At 36.8% G+C, this 22,654-nt stretch overlaps 1 protein-coding gene across 2 annotated transcripts in view; it reads right to left on the minus strand.

Moving 5' to 3' along the window:
* Window positions 1-22,654, minus strand: part of LOC119783915 (tetratricopeptide repeat protein 28-like) — a 321,296-nt gene that overhangs the window by 286,886 nt on the left and 11,756 nt on the right. The gene's annotated exons all lie outside the window — the stretch shown is intronic.

Genomic DNA, 22,654 nt, shown 5'->3' on the forward strand with positions numbered 1-22,654 from the left:
CTGGGCTTTATGCAGAAATCATGTGTTCTGGACTCGTTATGAACACTGTATGTAATGTATACACACAAAATTGAAAAAATACATAGAAACTTGAGCATGTGTCAGCATTTTACAAGATTCTGGGACGGCAGGCATACGCTGGCTAAATCGGCAAGGTGTGACCGGTGCATTAAAAGTTGATGGTTCCCAATTCTATTTGAGCTAGAGTGCGACACACGAGGTGTTGATATATATGTTAGAACTGGTCAATTTTAAACTCCGCTGGACAAGATGGATGATTAGCACATCCTTACTAACGAACTCTTTGGTGTGGAAGTTTTTACTCGAGGGAGAAATTTTAATTAAGATTTTTTTTTTTTTTACAGACTTTTTAAAAATGTAACACCTTCTAGAAAGGAGAGTGTATTTATTATAGAGGCTTCTGGGCTGTAATAATACTTATTAATAGGGAATGAGACCTTGACAGATGACAGAAAGCTGATCCTATTAAAGTGAAGCAGCTGATTTGGAAAAGTTAGCAATCTGTTGAGTTATAATTAGGGTACAGCATTACTATGAGCAAATGCAAATGGAGATGTTTACTGTTTGTTTTGTAGAAAGATCATTCAGAAAACAAGATTTTATCTCAGAATGGAGGTATTCAAGTCATTGTTCAATATAAATAAGAGAGATATGGGGTCTTTCTTTTTAGGTTGGATTGCTTTTTCATATTTTTCATGGATACTTATGTCCCACCATATGGAAGATTTTACTGTAATAGTAAATTCTCAATGAGGCAGAGAGAAAAAGCTCTGTAAGCTTTGGCTGTTTGTAAAAAGTCTATTTTATTTAACTACAAAAGAATATTGGTCAGACAGATTAATAAAAAAAGGTTCTTGCTCAAAACTCAAAATAATCTATCATCACACACAGCAGATTAAATAAAACATGTAATAGGGATACTAATGTTTTTTTTTTACTTGAAATAGATTTCACTCCAATGAGAAATCACTAAAATCAGGGCATAGTCACGATTCAAAGGGTGTTTAAGCAAAGAGTAGCTCATTTAGTCCCAAAAAAAACCATGTCAGCTAAATCCCCTTTGCTGCAGCCTTAGAATCTCAGTTGGACCTAATCCCATGTTGTTAAAGACGGCTCTGATTGGCCAAGGCGCTGCGGTCTTAGCTGTAACTGATTCCTTTATCAGATTGTGCGTAATCTATTAATATTTTAACACTTTATTGGCTGGATGGAATGAGCTTGTGGGCCGGATATAGCCTGAGGAACCCCATTTGGCACTCCAATATACGATAACAAGCGCTGTATGAGCACTAAGGTTTACATTTGAAAGAGAGTAATTGCAAACTGTACATTGTGTGCATGAGATGTAAAGGAAGGAGATGAATAGTGACGTGTCTAGACCTGTTTGCAAGCTAAAATGCAGAAGATAAACTGTAAACATTACTTCAAGTTATAAAAATGATAACTAAATCCAAATTTAAATACAGATTTCTATTAATTTAGCAAAAAGCAGCTTACGAGTATATTGGAAAAATGCTCTATTAAACCTTAATTTGACTACCTTGAGCTGACGCCTTCATTAGTTTTAACATTAATACAGTATTTTCTAAGTAATAAAGGTTTTCAATAAGGTGGTATTTACTGATAATGATTTATTGATTTTTACATGCTCCAATTGTTCAGAATAGCAAATAGTTGTGTGTAAAATGCGGTGTTCATTTTCTCTTTCTCTAAAGCTTAATGTATGATCCTCTGGTTTGGAAAATATCATCATCTTAATTTTATTTCTTCCAGTATACATCATAATACTGGAAGAAACTTAAATACTGTGTTTCGTAGTGCATGAAAAAAATATGTTGCAGGAGCACCATAACCTAAAGCTGCTGATTATATCCCACATATGTGCTACTACAAGGAAATTCACTATGCAAATGTCATGCCGATGAGACGATAATGGCAGAAGCCTTATGTTTTGCTATCCAGATGCAGAGTCTCTGCAGATAAAGATTAATTTACTAACTAATAAATTAAGGAAGTGGAATTTATTTTCTCGTTAATTCAGCAAATAATTATTTGACCCCCTGGGGGCATGCCGAGTCTGTGTCTACAGCACTGAACTTAACTCAACAGATAGTGAATTATTATGTTTGGAAAATTAGAAAAGCTAAAATCCAATAATAAAGCTAAAGCTCATTTATGATGTAAGTATGTACGAGAACGGAGTTGATGTTTGAGTGTGCTGTAATTTTTTTCTATATGGAGCCATGTCAAATGTCTTATTAGATGCAATACCACACAAGCCTGAGATCTTAAAATAACAACCAAGGTAAAAGTGATAAATTTATATGTACAAATAATTTTAACTGAGTACTAACACCATGAGCATGTCCACCCTCCATATTTTCCAGGAAGCAGATAGTTCCTGTGATACAGAGTTTAATGTTTTCTGCACATCTGCACATAAAGCCCCAAAACAAAGGCAAAGGGTCTTGGATGCTTAGAGAGTTTTTATTAATCCAGCTCAACACGTCCTGTGCTGACATGTCTCTGAACGGTCACTTTAAGAGGAAAAATCAGAATACCCAAAAGCGAGATAAAATACCATCTGTTAGATTATACATAATACACACACAGAAAAAGACCCTATTTATAGACATACCCTATGGTCTAATGAAACTCAGATTAAAGCATTTGGTCACATTGACTATCGTTAATTTGCATGTGCATTAACATGTGCCCTATTGTGAAAAACAACACATGTCATACGGGCATTTTGCTGCAGAAGGTTTTGGTTCCTTTCACAAAACAAATGACATCATACAGAAAGAATATTTTGTTAAACATTGAAGAAAAATCTTAGACAGGAACTTAGAAATTTGTAAAAACACGTCCTCCAGGCTGGCAAATACCGTAAACGTACTATAGAAGTAAAATAGCAGCTATAGAAAAGCCCTGATCTCAGTCCAAAAGAAAGTTTGCAGACAGAACATTGCCGTCTGCCGTTCTTTGAAAATTTCAAGCACATGTAAACATAATCCTGAATGTTTAACATAAACAAACATTTTTTTTTTTATTGGAAAACAAACAGAATGAATTTCAAATGTTTTCCCTCATCTACATTGAATTTTGTTTACCATTTATATATATATATATATATATGTATATATATATATATATACATATATATATATATATATATATATATATATATATATATATATATATATATATATACATATATATATATATATACATATATATATATATATACATACATACACTAGTGGATCAAGAATGCTCTAAACACAAGCACTACCTACTAAAAGCTCAAATCTTCTAACAATAACTCAACAAAGACAGAGTGGTTTTCCTGTGATTATGTGCAGCCCCTTTTCTCTATCTTTACAATGTTCCCCTGGTGTGATTGGTGAGACCATTGATGGATCAAACCGGCTGAAAGATGTCAATAACAAAAATAAAATAGAAGCCAGCTATTTTGGCTGTAGAGTATGAAAATACTATTTTAAGTACATTTAAGTAAATTTACCTATTTAAGTAAATTGTGATGTTCTGACGTCAATTTGCAACCCACCCTGGAGCCACTTAAAGAGGTTGTGTCTGTCAATATTTTCACATTTACCAAATAGAAATAATTTCGGTAACACTAACTGATAGGAAACCTTTTTTATTCATTTAATATCTGACATGAGGGGAAAAAAGCGTAATTTCAACCTTATAGAGATAAGTTAAATGAAAGCTTACAAAAATGCAATTTTGAGGCACTTGCCTCCTCACAAGAGCCAACTTAAATTTACAACCTAGCAGGTCTTTACAGTTAAGTAACAAAATGTAAAACACATTTTGCTTTTCTCTCATGTTTGATGGGAAAATAGATTTTTTAGCATTATTGATAGCATTTTTTTTTCCTTCAATTTGCTTTTCAAAGGAATACACTAACAAATGAGGAGCCCTATTTTTCACAAGAAAAAAGCTGTTGTTGGAAGGGGTGAGAAGCCAGTGAAGTGGCAGACTGCAGTTTAACTTTTGTTGCCCATGGTGACAGACTGATTGGTGTAATGAGGCTTTGATAAATTCATTATGATTATGGAAATGTTGCTTTTTCTTCTGACTTTCTTGATGTCATTTGCCATTAAAATGGATGTCCTGGTGAGTTAGCATCTGGCTCTGTTGATTTTGCCTTCTTAAATTGTCAGAGATGCGTTGAAGCATGGAGGTTTTCCCCATTTCTTAATAAAAATGTTTGATTTATTATTGAATTAAGCAATACAAATAACTGTGAATCTGAAAAGAACAGTTTAACAATAACTTCTGTTTTTGGGTTAGCTCTACAAAAAATGTTTAAGAAATCCAAAAAAGAAAAAAAAAAACCCTGCTCCTTAAGCATGAGTGGTGCTTGCTATGTGCATATGCATCGCTGCACAAACAGTTGAAATCTAAGTAGTTTTGCATCTGAATAGGGGTTAATTCTTTCTACTTCTGAGTTTGAAGAGGTCATGATTATACAGTTTATGATTCCAGGATTTAAGTAAAGCAAAGGTTGTGGTTTGCTATTCTTCCTATATGTAGCATTATTAAAAATATACAATAAACAGATTTCATTTACAGATACACTGGCAACATGAAAACAACACTGTCAATTGTAGTTAAACGTGTGGACCAAATTATTGGTACCCCTCATTTAATGGAAGAAAACCCACAATGGAAACAGAATTAACTTGAATTTGACAAAAGTAATAATACTAAAAGAAAAATGTGAAAATTAGCAAATTAAGGTCAATCATGCTTCAAAACGATCTAGAAATAAGTAAAAATTTCTTAAATTAAGTGTATTTACCCTTAATTAGAGTAGGTAAATTAGATGATTTGCCAATAAAATTAGTATTTCTTACTCTTAAAATAAGATAATTAGATAACACACACTTGAAATAAGACAATGCAATTGTGTTTTCTTATTTTAGGTGTAAATTGTCTTGTTCCATTGGCAAGATGTCTTTTACCTCCTCAATCCAAGAACAAATGCACTTATTTTAAGAAAAAATTACTTATCTAGATTTAGATTTTTTCCAGTGTATAGATACATGAGAGAGACCTAAAAAAGTGATGATACTATTAGAAAAGACTGAAAATAATTTAGTCAAAAAAATGTGTTAAATCAAGTTCTGTCCACTAATTGGCATCTCAGGTGTCTAGAGTCATGTAATCAATCAGTGGGCCCATATACAGGGCTAGAGGTAGTCACTGAGCTGTTTGGTGACCTGGTGTGTTCCACACTCAACATGGACCAGCAGAAGCAAAGGGAAAAGTTATCTCAGGAGATTAGAAAGAAAATTACAGAAAACCATGCTAAACATAAATGCTAAAAGACCATCTCCAAGCAGCTCGATGTTCCTGTGACAGTTTAACATATCATTAAGAGATTTAAGATCCACAGACTGTGACCGCATGAGGAAATGGGATGACAAATCAAAGAGTATGGGTAATATGATTGATAACAGAAGAGCCCAGAAAAACTTCTAAAGAGTTTAAAGGTGAATTTCTTTAGTACATATATAATTACATATGCAAATTTGGTAACAACAGCCACCATGTGGCAAGTGAGTTAACTAGTAGTTGTCAGGACTCCTGTTTTGTGTCTGTGTTTTCTGTGTTTGTCTCCCTTCATCCACCAGGAGGCGCCTGGTTCTGGTCCGCCTCCTCACACACCTGTGGATGGTTTCCTCATTAAACGGAGTGTTCTTAAGCTGCTGACTGCCACTACTTCGACGCCAGAGTGTTTGCCAGTTTAGGGAAGTTGTCCTGCTAACTGGATCTCTCGGACCTTTACACCCTGGAAGGATAAACTGAGCTTCAAACTGAGCTGGGATACAAACAGGAGGTTTGGATCCACTTTCCCCAAGAGATCGTTTGAGCTTTCACTGAGAAAAGGATTAATCTCCACAACGACCCGTTCAAGTACCGCAGGAAATCTGGGTGGCAGTCAGTATCTCCGTTATCCAACAATCAACCGCATTCTGGGTAAAACCTGTTCCGCCCTCCACCGAATCAGACAGACACTGGAACCACAGCAGACTGATAGGAGTCAAGGACTCAACAACTTCACTGGAAACGTGAGTCGGCAACCAAAACCTCTTCTCCAAGTTTCACGAGTCAAATTCCCCACTGAGCCTGAACTAACCGCTGTGTCTTCCCCTAACTTTGCACTTCCGGTTGAGCAGTGTTCTGAGCAACACTTCTCCCCCTGTTTACTTCTTCAATAAAACCAAGTAAACCTTTTACCAGGTCTCTCTGTTCGGTTTTCTGCATTTTTGGGTCAGAACTTTGAAACATCATGACAGTAGTTAAGTCTTTTACATCACAGACGACAAACTCATTTCTTTCTCAGTCAATTCGTTTTATCTTAAATTGCTTTCAAAGATCATCAAGCCTACCTCTTGTCAATGTGATTTCTCGATTCTTCATGCCAGACACCGATCACTCTTGATTGTGACAAAAAAATTCTTAGTAATAACAGTTAATTAAGAATTGAAGAAAAACAGCAGTTATATATTTTTTTTGCAAATGGCCAGGTTGGCTAAAAAGTAAAATACACTGTATTTTGACAAAATACTGTGTGTTTGTTTTCATCCTGTTAAAGGTTAGAATATTCTAATAAGGCTTTAGGTGATATTTATGCAGAAATCTGGGGAAACCTTTAAACATCAGTGTATTTAATTGTATAAGTCATTAAAATGGCAATTCTTTGAAATGTGTGTGCAAACCAATTTTACCATCTGACTGAAACAGTTAAGCCTCAAGTCAAAAACAGAGATTGTATCCATAACCAGACATTTGTGAGATTTGCGAACATTAATGGAATTCAGGTAGTGTATTTACGTGTGTAAATACATCTCCCCAGGCATTTCAATTTTGTTGCAGCATCTGCTGTTGTTTACTTGTCTAACTCATAATGAGGAGGTAGAATTGGAGGTATGTATCCAGGTAAGATATGGCAATGCAAGCATTCAAAACATCTAATTGCAATAACATCGCACAAATGAGTAATTCAGCTACCTAAAGAGAACCCTGAGATCTTGAAGGAGCACTTAACACGAAGGAGTCGGGTTAGAGGCCTTTACATGCTAGAAAATTCAAATAAATAAAAAGTTTCTAGGTAAGATTTAAATATGAAATGCCTCTGCCCACTGTCTTCTGAGAGAATCTGTGATTATCATCAAGGTAAGTTAACATTATGTTGTTCATATTGCTTTTTTTGCCCTTGTCTCCCTTTAAAACATCAATTATTTATAAGCAATCATCTATCATTAATCTTATTAACCTGCCAGCTAAGTCAGTAATTGCAGGAGAAATGTGACCAAGCAGCACTCAAGCACAGGGCACATACTAGGTCATGCTTAACCCAAAGCTTGATTAGATGTCATGTTTTGGTTCCATATGAGCAACACTGACAAATATTCCTTTGTATTCCAGTGACAGACTTTGATTGCTTTTGAATAAAGCATTTACCCATTTGAGGAGAAATATAACTATTCAATTAATGAGCACCGACATTTTTACACCTGGCCTACTTTAATATGAAGAGTAGTGGGCTAATGGTTTGTAATAGTAATGAGGGTCGTTAGTTTTACTGTTATGAACAGCATACTGGAGCCAAACACAAGTGCCTTAAAGCATTTATAATATGGATGAAAAATTTATTGGGTTGATTATAACTAAAGACTTTTTGAAATAACAATAATTAAAGTGAATAGATAGATGGAGCGATAGATGTGATTTGCTAAAAGAAAGTCCTACACAAAGCAATTATTAAGCCAAAACTGTAAAAAAAATATGAAAATTTTCAATGTAAGATGAGAAATTTTATTTTGTCTGTAAATATGATCTACCCAGAAGTGCTCAAGTTGTGTACTTTTAGCCTCACCTGGTTTAAATCTGTTTTAAAAAAATAACCACTTTAAAAAAAGTGATTTAAAAATATTCTATAGAATAAATGATAGCCGTTCCCCTCATTTATACTAACATATGTGGTCTTATAAAACATACTTTACCAACGGTTGTGTATTAAAAAAAAGAAAGACAGATATTTATAAGGGAAAGACTGCTCAGACCATTTCAGGGAATGTAATATTTAAAAAACGTATAATAACAAACAACTAATTGCAAGAAAACGTAAAAAATATAAGGATATATTGTAGGCAGTATGAATGGAGAATATCAAACCTGTGCCGTAAGAGGGTAAAATGCATCTACATTTCCATTAGTTCATTCATTTAAAGTGAGAATTTATTTGGTTATTACTCAGACTGGTCTTTTGTTTCTAAGGTCAGCCGCCTGGGAGCAAAATTAATGGCACCTACGTCCCTACTGTTTCATTCCTCTGGGAGGAACAAGGCACATGACTCATTCACAAAGGGAATTTACATCATGAAAGGGAGCTGTATAAAAACAGACCACAAGCCTAGACAGGAGTACTTTCCACTAAAGCGTAAATCCAGACCAAACCTCACACCTCTTTAAGGAGGTGAGAGATATATAACCTCCAATCAAAAAAAGTGGAGGACTGTATGGAAAAACCTTAGAATTACACAGAAAGCTACACACATTCTGATGTTTGCTTTGTGCATATAGCAAGAACCGTTTGTATTTCGTTTTTGGTCTTGGTTACCTTATTAATCAAAATCATAAGAATTTCCAGACATTTATAAATTAAAGACAAGTAATTCAACCAAAATAAAGAAAATGCTTTAAAGATCAAGGAGAAAAATAAAGGGCACCATATTTTTAACAAATAACTGAAATAAAAAATCTTCTCTGGAGGAATCATCTTATCTAATCTTTTTCCTTTAGTAAATGCATCCAGTCAGTTTCCCACCAGATTGCACACAATCACTGCAGTCTTTGTGGTGGAAGCTGCTACTGAGTTTTAAGATGAATTTCTAGAATATTATTTGAATATTTAGGAAAAAAATACTATTATTTAAAAAAAAAAAAGATAGCCATTGTATCCTTTAACAGCTTTGGTCATGTCAATCCCAGAAGTGCTGTGGACTTCTAATAAATAAAACAAAAAGGCCTTTTAAAGTGAGTACACACAGTTGTGATGTTGTTCTCAGGCTGGCAAACTGACACATCATCCTCCCTATTATAACTGCATTTAGCAGAGATACACAACAGATCCTTGACAGAAACTGTTGAGTTTGTTAGCACCATCAGAGTGCTAACAACCTGATGGCAGACTGCACAGAGTGTGGTCTGTTTGTAGGTGAAAGCGATGCAAAGTTAGGCTGTACCTGCTGCTTGAGGCGTGCTCCTCAGGTGAGAGTCACTGTTCTCTATCAAAGTGATTGAGCCCCTGTCTAAACTAGATGGTATTTTCTCAACTTCACCTGTAGTGCCAGGGGGCAACTATCTACTTTCTAAAGGGTATGCTGTCATATTTTAGTGTAACTGATTGTAGAAATTGTCAACTGGAATTTAATTATCTGCGTAAAATGAACTCTCGAGGAAGAACATGTAGTAATAAGGACAAAGTCAAGAAAATAATAGAGGAAGACTTCGACTGAACTGAATGAGGTAGCTATAGCTTGCAGATAACGCAGTGTCAAAGAGGAATTTGCTTAGTTAAGACTGGACTGCAGGCGAAAGCTAAGCTTGCCTTGTCCAGGATCAACTGAATTTTCAAATACAAGAAGATATCATCTGTGAGGGAAGGTAGGCTAAAAAGGTATTATGTATAAAATGGATCAATCAGCAAACATCAGTCCATAATAGGATGAAAAAACAGCCCATCCCAGAGCCTGCAAAAAGGGATAAGAAGAAGAAGAAAAACGCAAAACTAGGGTACTTTTCTTATGGTAGATTGGGACGCTGAGGGTATTTCTCTATCTCAAAAAGTTTTTACCTGATGTGGAAAGCTGTAGTTCCAGATTTAGATCATCTCTTCATCAGCTTGAAAAACAACTTAAAAAGGAGAAAGACAATGACTTGGTCATTAAAAAGACCCTGACTATTCCAGAATTAACTGCTGTTCCAGGGTTGACAGTCATAACTTCACCTGTGGTTGCTCAAGCATCTGAGCTTTGGTTCCCAACTGATATTCCTGCACCTGCGTTTGTCAGCCTGGGAGCTTGAAGCTTGCTTTGAATTCAGGGGGGGACCCGACTCGTTAACCTCTGACCTTCCACTCTAGCATCCAATGAGCTGTGAAGACAAGACGCTTTACAAGCCCTAGACTGCTTGGGTGAGCCTCTTCAAATTTTAAGTGGTCTCACAAAATCTGAGATGGGCATATTCCTGATCATCAACGCTTGTTTTCAGAAAGGGGAGACCATGAATTACAGTTTGCCTCTCAGCCAAGAAATCAAGTAATTTGCCATGAGAGTAATTCCATAGGGGATATGGGAGATCATCCTTTCCCTGAAGCCTCATTTTAAAGTTCCTTAGCATCAGCATGGTTCATAAATTATTATTACGTTTTTTAATGGTTGCTTTAGCCAAAACATGTTAAAACAACATCAATGGGACTTAGTACTCGTCACTAAAGTCTTTCTAGCCAAGGGACCAAGTGCATGTTGTGAAACATGGGAAATAGCAGCTGTTAAAGTTATGGGTTGTGAAGGATAGTTGCTGCTGAGGCAACTCAATGCCTATGTTCAATTTGTTGCAGGGTGTGACATTTGGAAGTAGGCCTTCAGAATCTAAACGAGTTCCTCTCGACACCACTTAAATCGATTACAAAGGAATTCTGTTCAGGGAAATACTTGACAGACTTAGGGATCTCGGACCAGTTTGATGATGAGCTGGTTTGATATAACCCCAGAGAGGGGGGATTTAGCTCATGTGACAACATTTTGAGGTAAAGTTTTTTCTCTCAGAGGCAACATCCATATGGCACCAAAGACTGTATTCACACTGCAGTTTGAGTGCAGCAATGAAACCCAAGCGAGGGGCACAGTAACACAGCAGAGAAGTAAAGACTTTAAAAGAATAAAGAAGGGCAGGGAGAAAACAAAACCTCTAGGAGTGAGAAACGAGACAGTTGTGTGAACTAAACAGGCTGTAGAGTAAAATATGTTTGTTCATAATCCACAATAACCTTAAAAGCTTCAGAAACTCACTGCAACTCCCAAGTCCGCCATTGTTGTTGAGTGAATTTGCCCGCATGTATTAAGGCAGAGGTGGGTCCCATGTTGGCTTATATGTGGACATCTGCTAGTTTTGCGTTGGTTAAGCAGGGAGTCACAAAAGTCTTAAGAGGTCTTCAGTCTATTTCTAAGCAAAGGTGAGTAAAACTCCCTGTGTAAAAGTCTTGGAAATGTGCCACTGAACTGACCTGCAGGAATGGATATATACTAACAACTAGAACAACATTTACAATTCAAAAACATGAATGTTCTTTGACATAGTGTCTGTGGAATTACATTAAAGTTAACGACGTAGCTGCTAGTTCTGTCACAGGAAGGAAATGAGTATGCTTGTCACCTAAGGCTCAGAGGTGAAGACAAAAGACTCATAGAAGGAGATCACAAAAATAAATCTCAGCTCTGCTATTTTATCCTACTTTGTGCAGTGTGTACTAATGGGTATTGCCTTCCTCGTTTCCCTCAATGGGAGTCCTAGGTCCCTGCAGCAAAGCCAAGCTGTGCTAAATCTAGAGACAGCCAGGTCTCTGGGCTTGAGTCTTGCTGAGCTCCCAGGTGGAAGAGGGCAACACAATATGAGGCTGACAGAAAGATGAAGCCCTGTAAGAAAAAAAAAAGGAGCATGTGTATAACCCAAGAGGTCATGTGCTAGGAGCAGAGTGTAATTGTTTTCTTCATTTCCTCAAGCTTGTAAAGCTGATCTGCTATCACCTGCAGACTGTGATGCCATGAGCATGGCAATGAGGCTGCTTTCTCCAGCTCTTTTGACAGTTCAGCCCGCATAGTAGTCAGAAGAAAAGCTATTAAGCTGGTAATCAATTTGGCTGTTCTGGAAGAAAAAGCACTTTGTAGGTGCAAATGCTCAAAAACATGATTGAAAGTTTCTCGTTTGGGTTGCTTACTTCGTCCTAAGCCTGCTCCAGTCCTTTTGGGACAAAAATACAATCTAATTTAACATCCTCAGCAGCAGGACCACAAAATTATCTAACAATATAATAGTCTTGCAAGGTAATGTGAGCAGATATTACAAATGGGCCAGAAGATAACAAGAATAGCAGAAATATTTTCAGACGGGATTATCAGAAATAGTCTGATATAACGTGTTGATGGGGTGTTGAGAAACCTAACAAGTTATAAATAGAGTGACATCAGCTCTGACTCACTCCTACTGAGCTGGACAGCCCAGAGACAGACTGCTTTGTGGTGAAAGGAGGGTCATCACCTACATTTCAAATCAACTTACATCATCTAAAGAGTTACGTTCAAAAACTAAAAGGCCATTTAACAATTCAGCTCTGAAGCATTGCACATAGCTCACAGTATGTAACTCTAAAGCAGGCTAATTTTCAATTTTCTGCCTTTGAGTCTGGTCTTTCTCAAGAGCAAGTTTCATTTTACTAAACACTACAATTTGCCGAGGCGCCTGGGTGGCAGAGAGGAAAACCACTTGGCCTCTGTAACAACAACCTGGGTAAGATGGATTTTAAATCAGCCTTTCAAGCAGAAAAAAATTAGCACAGTTCTGGATTGAAATCCTATCAGACATCAGTGACATATTGAGCCTGGACTGCAGACTAAACATGAGAGTCCATATAGAGTATGCTCCGAAAGTAATCATTCTCCTGTTAACTTTTGCACATATTGCCATGTGTCATCCACAACTTAAATGGGGTTTATTGGGATTTAAGGTGTCAGACTGACGCAAAGTAGTGAATAACAGAAAACTTGAAGCGAAAAAGAGCATGGGTTTTCAAATGTGAAAATAAATAGTGAAAAGTGTGTCGTAATGAGTTTTCATGAGTCAATACTCTTTAAAATTATCATTTATTACAGTAACAGTTTCAGACATTTTAGGGAATGTCTCTATTGCCTTTGCATATCTAAACTGACAATTTTGTCTATTTGCAGAATAACTTAAGCTCAGTCTGATTAGAAAGTGTCTGTAAAAAATTTCCAGGGTTTACCGCAGGTTCTCAGCGGGAATTAGGTCTAACCTTAGACTGGATCATTCTAATACACAATGTAAGCCACCCCTTTCTAGAAAACAGTGGCTTGCACTTCCCAGGTCAGGGGTTGGTTGCTGCCTCAAGGAACCCCCAATTCACACTGCTTGCAGCTCTGTTCTTCTCCTCCAGACTTTGCTATCATTCGTTTCAGTCCTAAATTACCCAGCATGCACTCTGATCTACTTTGCTCTGCAGCCTGGAGGTCTAAGAAGTCTCCACAAATCACACCAAACCAACCCCCTCCCCTTCCCTAGTAATAAATGCAGAAACCAGACCAAAACAATTGGAAGAGGGTCATTGAACAAGAGTAAAAACTGCCTCGCCTTTCTCTTTTTTTCTTTTGAGGGTACATGACTACACTGACAACACAGAAGCTATATGTTCTGTCTTTTTTGGTGCATTAAAGGAGTACATTGTGCATAACAAATAATGATTAACTTAAACAGCATAACTACAAATACATGCATATTTTCATAAATTTAACAAAGTCTTCAAGAAAATCTATTCTGACTTCAGTAAATTATTTGTATTATTATTGTATATTTACAATTATAAATATATTAACACAGATTTGCTTGTTCAATGTTCTGTTGGTGCAAAGGGATCTGTGCAAACTGACTCCAGGAGAAATCAGTTAAGGTGAAATTTGGATGGTTGGCCGTAAGCATAGTACTGTCCTGCTAAGGCTGTGTAAACCGTCTTATTGACTATAACGGAGTAAATGTTATGCCCCTCTGCGTCGAGAGGCATCTGCTGATGTGTCCCCTGGAAACCACCCTCAGGAAACACCCCCATACTTTATGCTTAGGACAATTGTCTGGCTTTGAGGTAGTTCAGCTCTAAAGTTATTTGCAGCCTTTAAAGGGTTTTTGTCCAAGATCACTCTGTATTTAGCCTCATCAGTGTTCCTATAAACATTGAACAACTTTCCTACTCCTGCAAAAGGGAATTATCCTAACAGCATGATTCCCCCTCCACCATGTTTCATTATAGGGATCATTTATTTCAGATTGTTTGCGTGAGAATCCTGCCACATATTCTACATGTGAGTCAGCAAGATCTTCCAGCACCTCTGGGAAAAGTTGATTCTCTGATAATACATGTTTCTAAGAGCCTTATGGTTTCTGTCAGCGTGACTGTGTCTCAGTGTAGTTTTGCAGCTGTGCTCAACTCCTTCCTTTTGCAGATGATGGATTGAAGATATGTTCAAACCTTTGAATATTGTTTTATAATCTAACTGCTTTAAATTGATCTTTGTTATTATTGACCTGTGCGATATTTCCCAACTTATCTTGTTCGATTACATTCACTAATGTAACTCTTGGGCTCTTAAAGACTGCTGTGTTTACACTGATCAATTACACTTAGTTTGAGTCAACTAAATTTACTATGTGACTTATAAAGGTAGTCTTTGTACTCCATCTTATTTCACTAAGTGCTTTTAATATCGTTTTATTTAAAACTTTGCATTATTTGTCAATTCTTCCTAAATATCCACTACTTTCTGTTGATCAAAGGATTGTCCAAAATACACTTGGTGGTTTTAAATAGGCAGCATGCAGCTGCAAATACTGTGAGTAGCAGCTAATCCACAAGTTGTTGAGTAATTTAAAATCTATGTTTTGTGGAAATGTAATTATTACGAAAAAAATAAGAAAACAATGCAAGAAAAAACCAAAGGACATTTCGGTGTGTTGTGGAAACCAAGCGGATAAGAACAGCATGGTAAAGCAAGCTGACAAGCTGAGGATTATAGGACTATAGGACGGAGAGAGTGGGAAGGAAGTGGTGTCCAAATCAAAACAGCAGACTTGTGTGAGTGTGGTTATGTGTGGTCATTTTTCCTTTATCATGGCCAGCTCACATGTGCTGCACTGCTTAGCAGGTTGAAGTGGAAAAAAGGCAGAATTGAACTGCTCCCGCTCATTTCACAGATTTTCCAGACAAATAATATCAGGTTTGTGCCCACTAGCGCCAACCCTCCATCCGTGCCGGTCTCTCTGGCCTATAATTAAATGGCATTCATTTGATTTGTTCATTAGGTCAAGCCTCAGCTGGGTTGAAGCAAAACGGAACCCTCTTATTAGTGGTTCATGACTCCACTCTCTCCATGGTTAGCACTGGAAGCTCTGGTGAAAAACAGCAGAGCAGCAGTCGGAAGCTGAAGCTGTCAGGAAGATTTTCCCTCTTTTTGAAAAAAGAAAAAAGAACCCACCTTTTAAAAGGAGAGGCAGTCAGGAATAACAGTTTATTTACAAGAAGTCAAACATGGAACCAGAAATTATAGAATAACATGATATTTTCTGGCGGAGGTGATTTACTTTTCCATGCGTGTTATAATCTGACTTCTCCTTCTTCCTTGCACTCTTTTAAATTTGATCCTGACTTCAATCACAGAATATAATATGCAGTTTCATTATCCCACACAGTGGGGAAGGATTTAAATCTGGGACTTATGCTAGATTTTCTAGGCCATCAAAGCCTAACACATTTCTTTAAGCAATAAAATCATAATGAGTCCATCATTTTCCCTCCACATCTGTCAAGCTCATCTAGATTCTATTCATTGTATTCTCTTTGCTTCTTTTTAAAATATGGTATTGTAATGCTGTTTATTGCAGAATAGATTCAATAGAATTCCTGTTGCACAGGTTCCAGAAAAAAATATAAGATGAGATATTGCTTAAGAATAAAACAAAAATGTAAAATATTTCACCACAACGCTGTGGCTCGAGCGACAGTTATAAATTGTTGCAGAATACATTTAAGCTTTAGATAAATCATTAAATTTTTTTATGTAAATGTTTGCAGGGTTTGCTTGCAGCATGTGGGGAGATTTTTGGAGAAGAGGGGCTATAAGAGAAGCATGGCGACCTGGCGAACCATATAAAAGTTATATCCCTCCACGCCGCTGTCCTGTGTTCTATTCAAAGTCTCACGCCATTTGTTGCATGTCTCCCCCTTCTCCCTCCACCCTCTTTTACGTCAAATTAACGTTCAATAAAGGCCAGTAGTGCCAAAAAAATCATTCAAAAAATTGAAAACTACTATACATCCATCGATCCACCATTACAAAGATCCATCTATCAAGTTATCCAATCAGCAAGCCATCGTCTTCCACTTATCTGTGATAAGGTCAGAAGGATAACAGGTCCATGGGGGAAATCCAGGTGCTCCTCTCCTAAGTAACACTCCAACTCATCCTGAGGAATCCAAAGAGGCTTCCACGACATTTTGTATTTTCCAAATACAACCCTTCATAATCTTACGGATGAATCCTTATCAGATACCCAGATTATCTAGGATCTTATTTCCCCCCAAGACCTTCATCCTTTTTCTAAGCTTGAGCCCTTCAAACTTAGAGAGAACCCACTTCAATTTGGAATCCATTTCTCTTATTTGTAAGACAAATCCCCTGACCACATAGAAGAACCGAATAATCAACAGGATGAGTTTGCAGGATCATTGCAAAAGAAAAGCCCTCAATCTGTCTCTCCATCTCCCATTTAAACTATACCATCCTTGATGAAAGGTGATCACAAGAAAGATGCCACTCCAATACTGAGGACTGCTGCAGCTCCTACATTGACCCCGATAAACAAATACTGATCTGATCATGTTGACAAGTTACTAATAGAATAAATGTGTGGGTGTAAGTGGATCATTTTTTTAATTAATCAAATATAAAGGTAGTAAAAAACATCTGATTAGGATGGAAGAAAACTGCATCGATAAAAGGACATTTTACAGATGAAATATTTATCAGATTTAAAAGTATTGTTGCATTTAAAACATCTTAAGCAATTTGATTGATTCGTAATAATTTCATAGAACAAATAGGATAATTCTTCTGCCAAGTATAAATAACAATGACAGAGTCAGCAATGTCAGAGCACACAGACTGTGTGTGCTCTGACATAAAACTTGGAACATGGAACTCGGGGCCTGTTTTACCACACAGGTTTAAAGTTTTTCCAACAGTTGCAGTTCAGAATTCCCCCGACTTTACACAAGCGAATAAAGCTTGGTTTGGTGTAGAACGCTTAGAGCCGTCCATGTTTGAGCCTTTGCCTCGCAACGCTGCCAGTTCTGTTAGCTCTACACCTGCTGAAGACACAGATGTCCATCCCTGTGAACACTGGGAAGGAACTCAATGGTAAATTAAATTGATTTTTATTTCAACTGACTCAAGATGCTTTGACCGAAAAATTTTTATTAACAGATGACATTGACATTGATATATGATTGGCTGACTTTAAACTAAATGGCCTGCATAAGATAACGAAGAAAAAAAAACTATCTTAAGACAGGATTTAAAAAAAATAAAAAAAGAAATGTTCTAACTTTTGGGACAATATACTGTAGTCTGATAAAGAGTACATTTATATACATGTGTAAGCCAGAATGATTTAAAATTTAAATATGACTTCCCTACAAACTTTAAGGCTTGATCAACTCTGAATTGATCAAGCCTAAAGTTGGAAACACTGAGTTTTCAGTTTCATATAGGCTGCTATGAATTAATTAAATCAATTCTAAGTAGGTCCACTCAGAGTTGAGCACGTGCATAGCAACTATGAAAAGTCATTATCAGTGGAGCACGGATTTGACAATCACCATGGGAACAGGCAACAGGAAGTGCCAATTTCACACTAAACTAAAGATTTTAATGCAGAAATAAAAAAAAAATGGAGAATGTATTTAAAAGACAGGGCTTCAGCTGCAAAGGAGAGGGAGATGGAGTAGAAGAATATCACAGACCATTTTAACCTCTATTAAAAGCACTTTCCTCTGTGTTGTTCCATTTCTAGATCACTAAAATAGGATTCTTCCTGATCAGAATCACGCTCCTACTAAGAACTGTAATAATGGATATTCTAAATTGCATTTTTGCCAGCAAAAACAGGATTTCAGGAAAAAAAGGCAGTTTTGACATTTATGAACCTGACTGAATATGTATTCATGATATCTGAAATACATTTCTTCCTTATCAAAATGATTAGAATTAAATAATTAAATAATTTATTACAAATTAATTTCTAGACTTCCAGAATTTATATTTTAGATTTGAAGAATGTCATTTTGAAAATAACATATTTCATTTATCAAAATTACATATTCAAATAAACTAATAACATTACAGGGGAAACTAGTTTACTGGTTGAATGGTGGTATATCAATGTATTATATTTAGGTGAAATCTCACAGTACAGAAGCACAACTGTCAGCAGATGAAGATGAAGTTTAAATACATTCAACCAGGGGGCATCTATGCATCATCGAATGGGGTTCCTCCTCATTTTATTCCATCTTACATTACATAATACATACCCATTCACAGTAAATACTAAGTGGCTGTCTGACTGTGCACTTGTTTTCTATAATACTGTTATCACACTCAATGTTTTCTATATATTAAGTTCTGTTAAATATCTGTTAAAGCAGTCTTGTAATGCTGCAAATGTGAGAACGGATAAGTTGTGGACGTGTGTGACGGATTGTGAGGTGACAGACGCTCATCAAGAGAACTTTCAGAACACGAAAGGTCTAAGAACCGTCTCTTTATAATGATTTAACTCTGCAAATTAATGGCACTCATTGCCTAATTGCGCTAATAACACCTAATGTCTTTAACAGAACTAGTGAATGGTTTTCTTTTTATTGTTTGCACAAAAGTACAACTGAAATATCCGGACTAAAAAAGGAAATAAAACAAAGTGATTGGCTTTGAGTTGGGCGGGGACAGAAGTCACAGAGTTTATTGAAGAAAACCTGCTCCAGAACAGGTTGCCTCTATGGGAATGTTACTATGGCAACCTAAAGAGGTTGAGTAATCTCTTTTGTGAAACTCAGTTTTTCCTGATATCAGGTTCAGAAAACATAGAGTAAACCTGCTTTTTAAAACCGGTCTCAAAAATAGAACTCTGTAAAATTCCCCTGAAAAATTTCCCCTGAATTCAGTGAGCTTTGTGTAAGGGGTCCCCATGCAGGCTGTCTAGATTAATTTAGTGCTTTGAATAAAAGCAAAATTTTTTCTCCTACCATCCCGAACACGTTACCCTCATCAGATCAGTTGAATATTAAAGTTATAGTAGAGGATTTTTGCGAATATTTTAAAAGACCCGCCCTCTAAAAAAAAAATGCACATGCACAACCCTGTACTGCCCAGAAGGAAGGACTATAAGATGTGTGCATAAGCATGCACAAGTCAATTTCTCCTCCTGCACGCTGTATTTGCATTGCTCATCCACGCTTACTTTCCAAAAGAAGATTTGCAATTTCTCTACGTCTTTGTCAGACTCACCACTACTAAGTGAAAACGGGGACGAGTACGTTGGATGGGCTTACATAAACGTCTCACCAGAATGATTGACAATAAGGAGGACCACTTATTTTGATTATCCACCCAAAAATACAACATCCTCCACCTTTTAAACTGCTTTCTCAGGTGATGCAGATGCTAGAGGATCATAAAGTGACTCTTTCTTCTCTGCACCCATGGACTTACTGCAGTCTTAGTGTTTCATCACTAGATCACATCTGAGCTCTGGTGCCATTACAGCTCTGAAGTTACATCTCAAGGTGGAACATGGGTGTGAAGAACAGAAAAAAAATTTGTTCAATCATTAATGACACCATACTTCGCACTACAGCAACAATTTGGGTGTGAATCCTGCTGTTGAGTAAAGATGACACAGGAAAATGATATTAAATCGAGAAAAGGCCAAGAGATGTTTAAAAGACTATTTCTGTAACATTTTTCAGCATGTATAGGCTTTGAAGAAGAGAGAAGAGATTTTCAGGAGATACCAGCCGGGGGCGATTTTGAAGCTCTCTAGGTTTTTTTTAGGCATCTAATTTACATGGTTAGACCCCCCCACCCCCACCCCCCCCCCTTACCCAACTCCTGTGACTGCAAGTGAATTCTGTCCAGCTAGGACCTGGGAGCATCTAGTAAATATGTTTTTATTTCCCCTGGTTTTGATATATAAGCTGGACTAAACACTAATACATTATTCTGAAAGGTGTGTTGCTGGGAAAGCAAAGTTTATCTGTTAGTGTTCCCCAGCCCAACCACGGCTGTCCAGTAAAGCTATTTATCTCTGTGGAGCTTAGAGCTTAATGGGCAGGATAAACAGCCTATGTGCAGGACAAAAGTTGCCCCTAAATCAACAATTGAATCTTTTAGTGATAAAAGTAAAACATGTTTTTTTTTTTTTCTATTTTTTTTTCTTTTTTACTTCTTATTACTATAGAAGTGGACAATGTACCTTGATTTCAGGTGAAGTTCTTTAGATTTTTTGGTCCATTGTGTTTTACTTTTATAATTTGTATGCAGTATAATTTGCCTTCAGTCTACTGCAATGAAAAACTACTTTACACCTAATATAGAACAGATTATAATGGGCAATCTGTGTAACAAAGCTGCATGTTATTGTGATGTGGAAAGAAAGTTATGTATAAAAATAAAAATCTGAAGAGTGTGGTAAGCATTTGTTTTCAGTGCCCTTTAGTCAATACTTATAACTCCCTTTAACAACCAAATGTTCTATTTCTAGGGTGGTAATGGCCTGACCAACTCACACAGCTTGAGGCTAAAACTTATGCCAGTATGTAGCTCCAGTTCAGTCAGATTGTATTGATGTGCGTAAAAAGCAAATTCATACTCTTGCTACGATTGTTTTTGCTGGATTAACTTCTGGACTCTGATTAAACATTTCAACACTTAGATATCTGAGTCATACTAAAACATCTGGCTAACTCTTACACGGATATTAGACCTGCTTTTCTTTTTTGTTTGTATCTGTAAAAGTAGGTCAAACAAACTTTTGCTTTCTTTGCTTTCGTAAATCCCTCACAAAGGTGACCAAATAAGTTCTGCATAATTAAAGCACCACTGAGAACATTTAAATATCCTTCATATATGGCTATCTGGGGAAAAAAGCTTCATAAACACTAAACCTCTTGCTAAAACAGTCATTTTTGGTATCATAAACTGTAAAAATTCACTTTTCCACCAATAAACAACAGTCCTTGCATCAACTATGCTGGGAAGGGAACATCTGTGTGTAATAGAGGTTTCATTACTCATAACAGAAATTAAATCACGTGCATCATAGAGACCTGTCTCTAAAAATAGATAAACAAAGTAACATTTTTTCTGCCTTAATCATAACTTTTGTGGGACAAATATGTTTCACCTGATTTCATTATGATTTGCTGCAGTTATAGTCAAGATGTTGAATCGTAGAATCTAAGGCACCTCCTGGGTTTCTTTACAAAGACATTTTAGCACAGTAAGAAAAAAAAGAAAAAAAATCACTTTTTCTTTTCTCAATCTCAAATAATTTAGATATCATCACATTTCCAATAGTTGATCCAGTGGAAATATAATCTATTTTGCCTTCAGTTTACTTGAGACCCAATAACTGTGGAACTATTCTTGATTTATTTCAGTTGTGTATTTTCTGTGAAAATTACATCCAAAACCCTCAGGGTTTAACAACAGACCTTTCAAGAACAGATGATGTATAATGAGATTTAATTCAATGCAGTTGGATTCAGTTTATTAATTGGAGCATTTCTGTAGCCAATTTGTTGTTTATTTTATTTAGGGGCATCAGCAGTAAATATAAAAGTACATAAGTCCCCCCATTCCCATACATTCTAATCAGAATCCAGCTGTGACACTCGGCAGACCAAGAAACATACCCTTTATGCACCATCAGGGTGTCAGCATTCATTCCCTGCACAATTACTGGATATGGTGCTTCTGTAATTAAAGTCCCCTTTCAGTGCTTCACACATTGTGACCTTTTCCAGTGCAAACAGTCATTGTCTCTGTTAAACCCAGGGCACCTCTGCTGGGATGTAAATTGATATTTTATGGCGGTAAAAAAGAGAGATTGATCCAGAAGATGACAATCAATGATAAAATATGTTTGAACCTCATTTGAAAACAGAGGACCTGATGGTGTTTTTTATACTTATTACTGGGTTTCATCATCAACTCTGAAAAGAAGATTTTTGGAGCCAGAAAGCTCCATGATGAGAACCATTATAGTCCATAATCAGAAGCTATGAAAATGATGGTAATGGTGATGTTTCCCCTGATGCCGCGCTGCCAGGTTTTTATTCCAGGTCCCTTGAAACCCTCCTGTCAATGCTCAAGCTGGGGACTGAGAGTGATAGCAGAGAGGGCTGTTTGTTTAACTTGTCACTGGAACAGCAGCGTTGAGAGGGAGGGACCAGATGGAGGAGCAGAACTCACTGGGATTCAGTCTAGAAAGAGCACAGTCCTTCCAATCACTCATGTGAACCTTAAAGACACTCGAGGCAAACCAAAGAATCACGAAGCAAACTAATGCTGAGTTTCTCCCCCACCACAGATAAATGGCCCATTCTTCCATCAGTCCAAAAGCTAAAGTGTAAGAGTCTGCATTCCTTTTGTACTTCAAAATGAATAAAGCACAGGAAGGAAAGCTTGGT

This window comes from Cyprinodon tularosa, unplaced genomic scaffold, assembly GCF_016077235.1.
Source record: "Cyprinodon tularosa strain WSP-4 unplaced genomic scaffold, ASM1607723v1 ctg214, whole genome shotgun sequence".
In the NCBI taxonomy this organism is placed as follows: domain Eukaryota; kingdom Metazoa; phylum Chordata; class Actinopteri; order Cyprinodontiformes; family Cyprinodontidae; genus Cyprinodon; species Cyprinodon tularosa.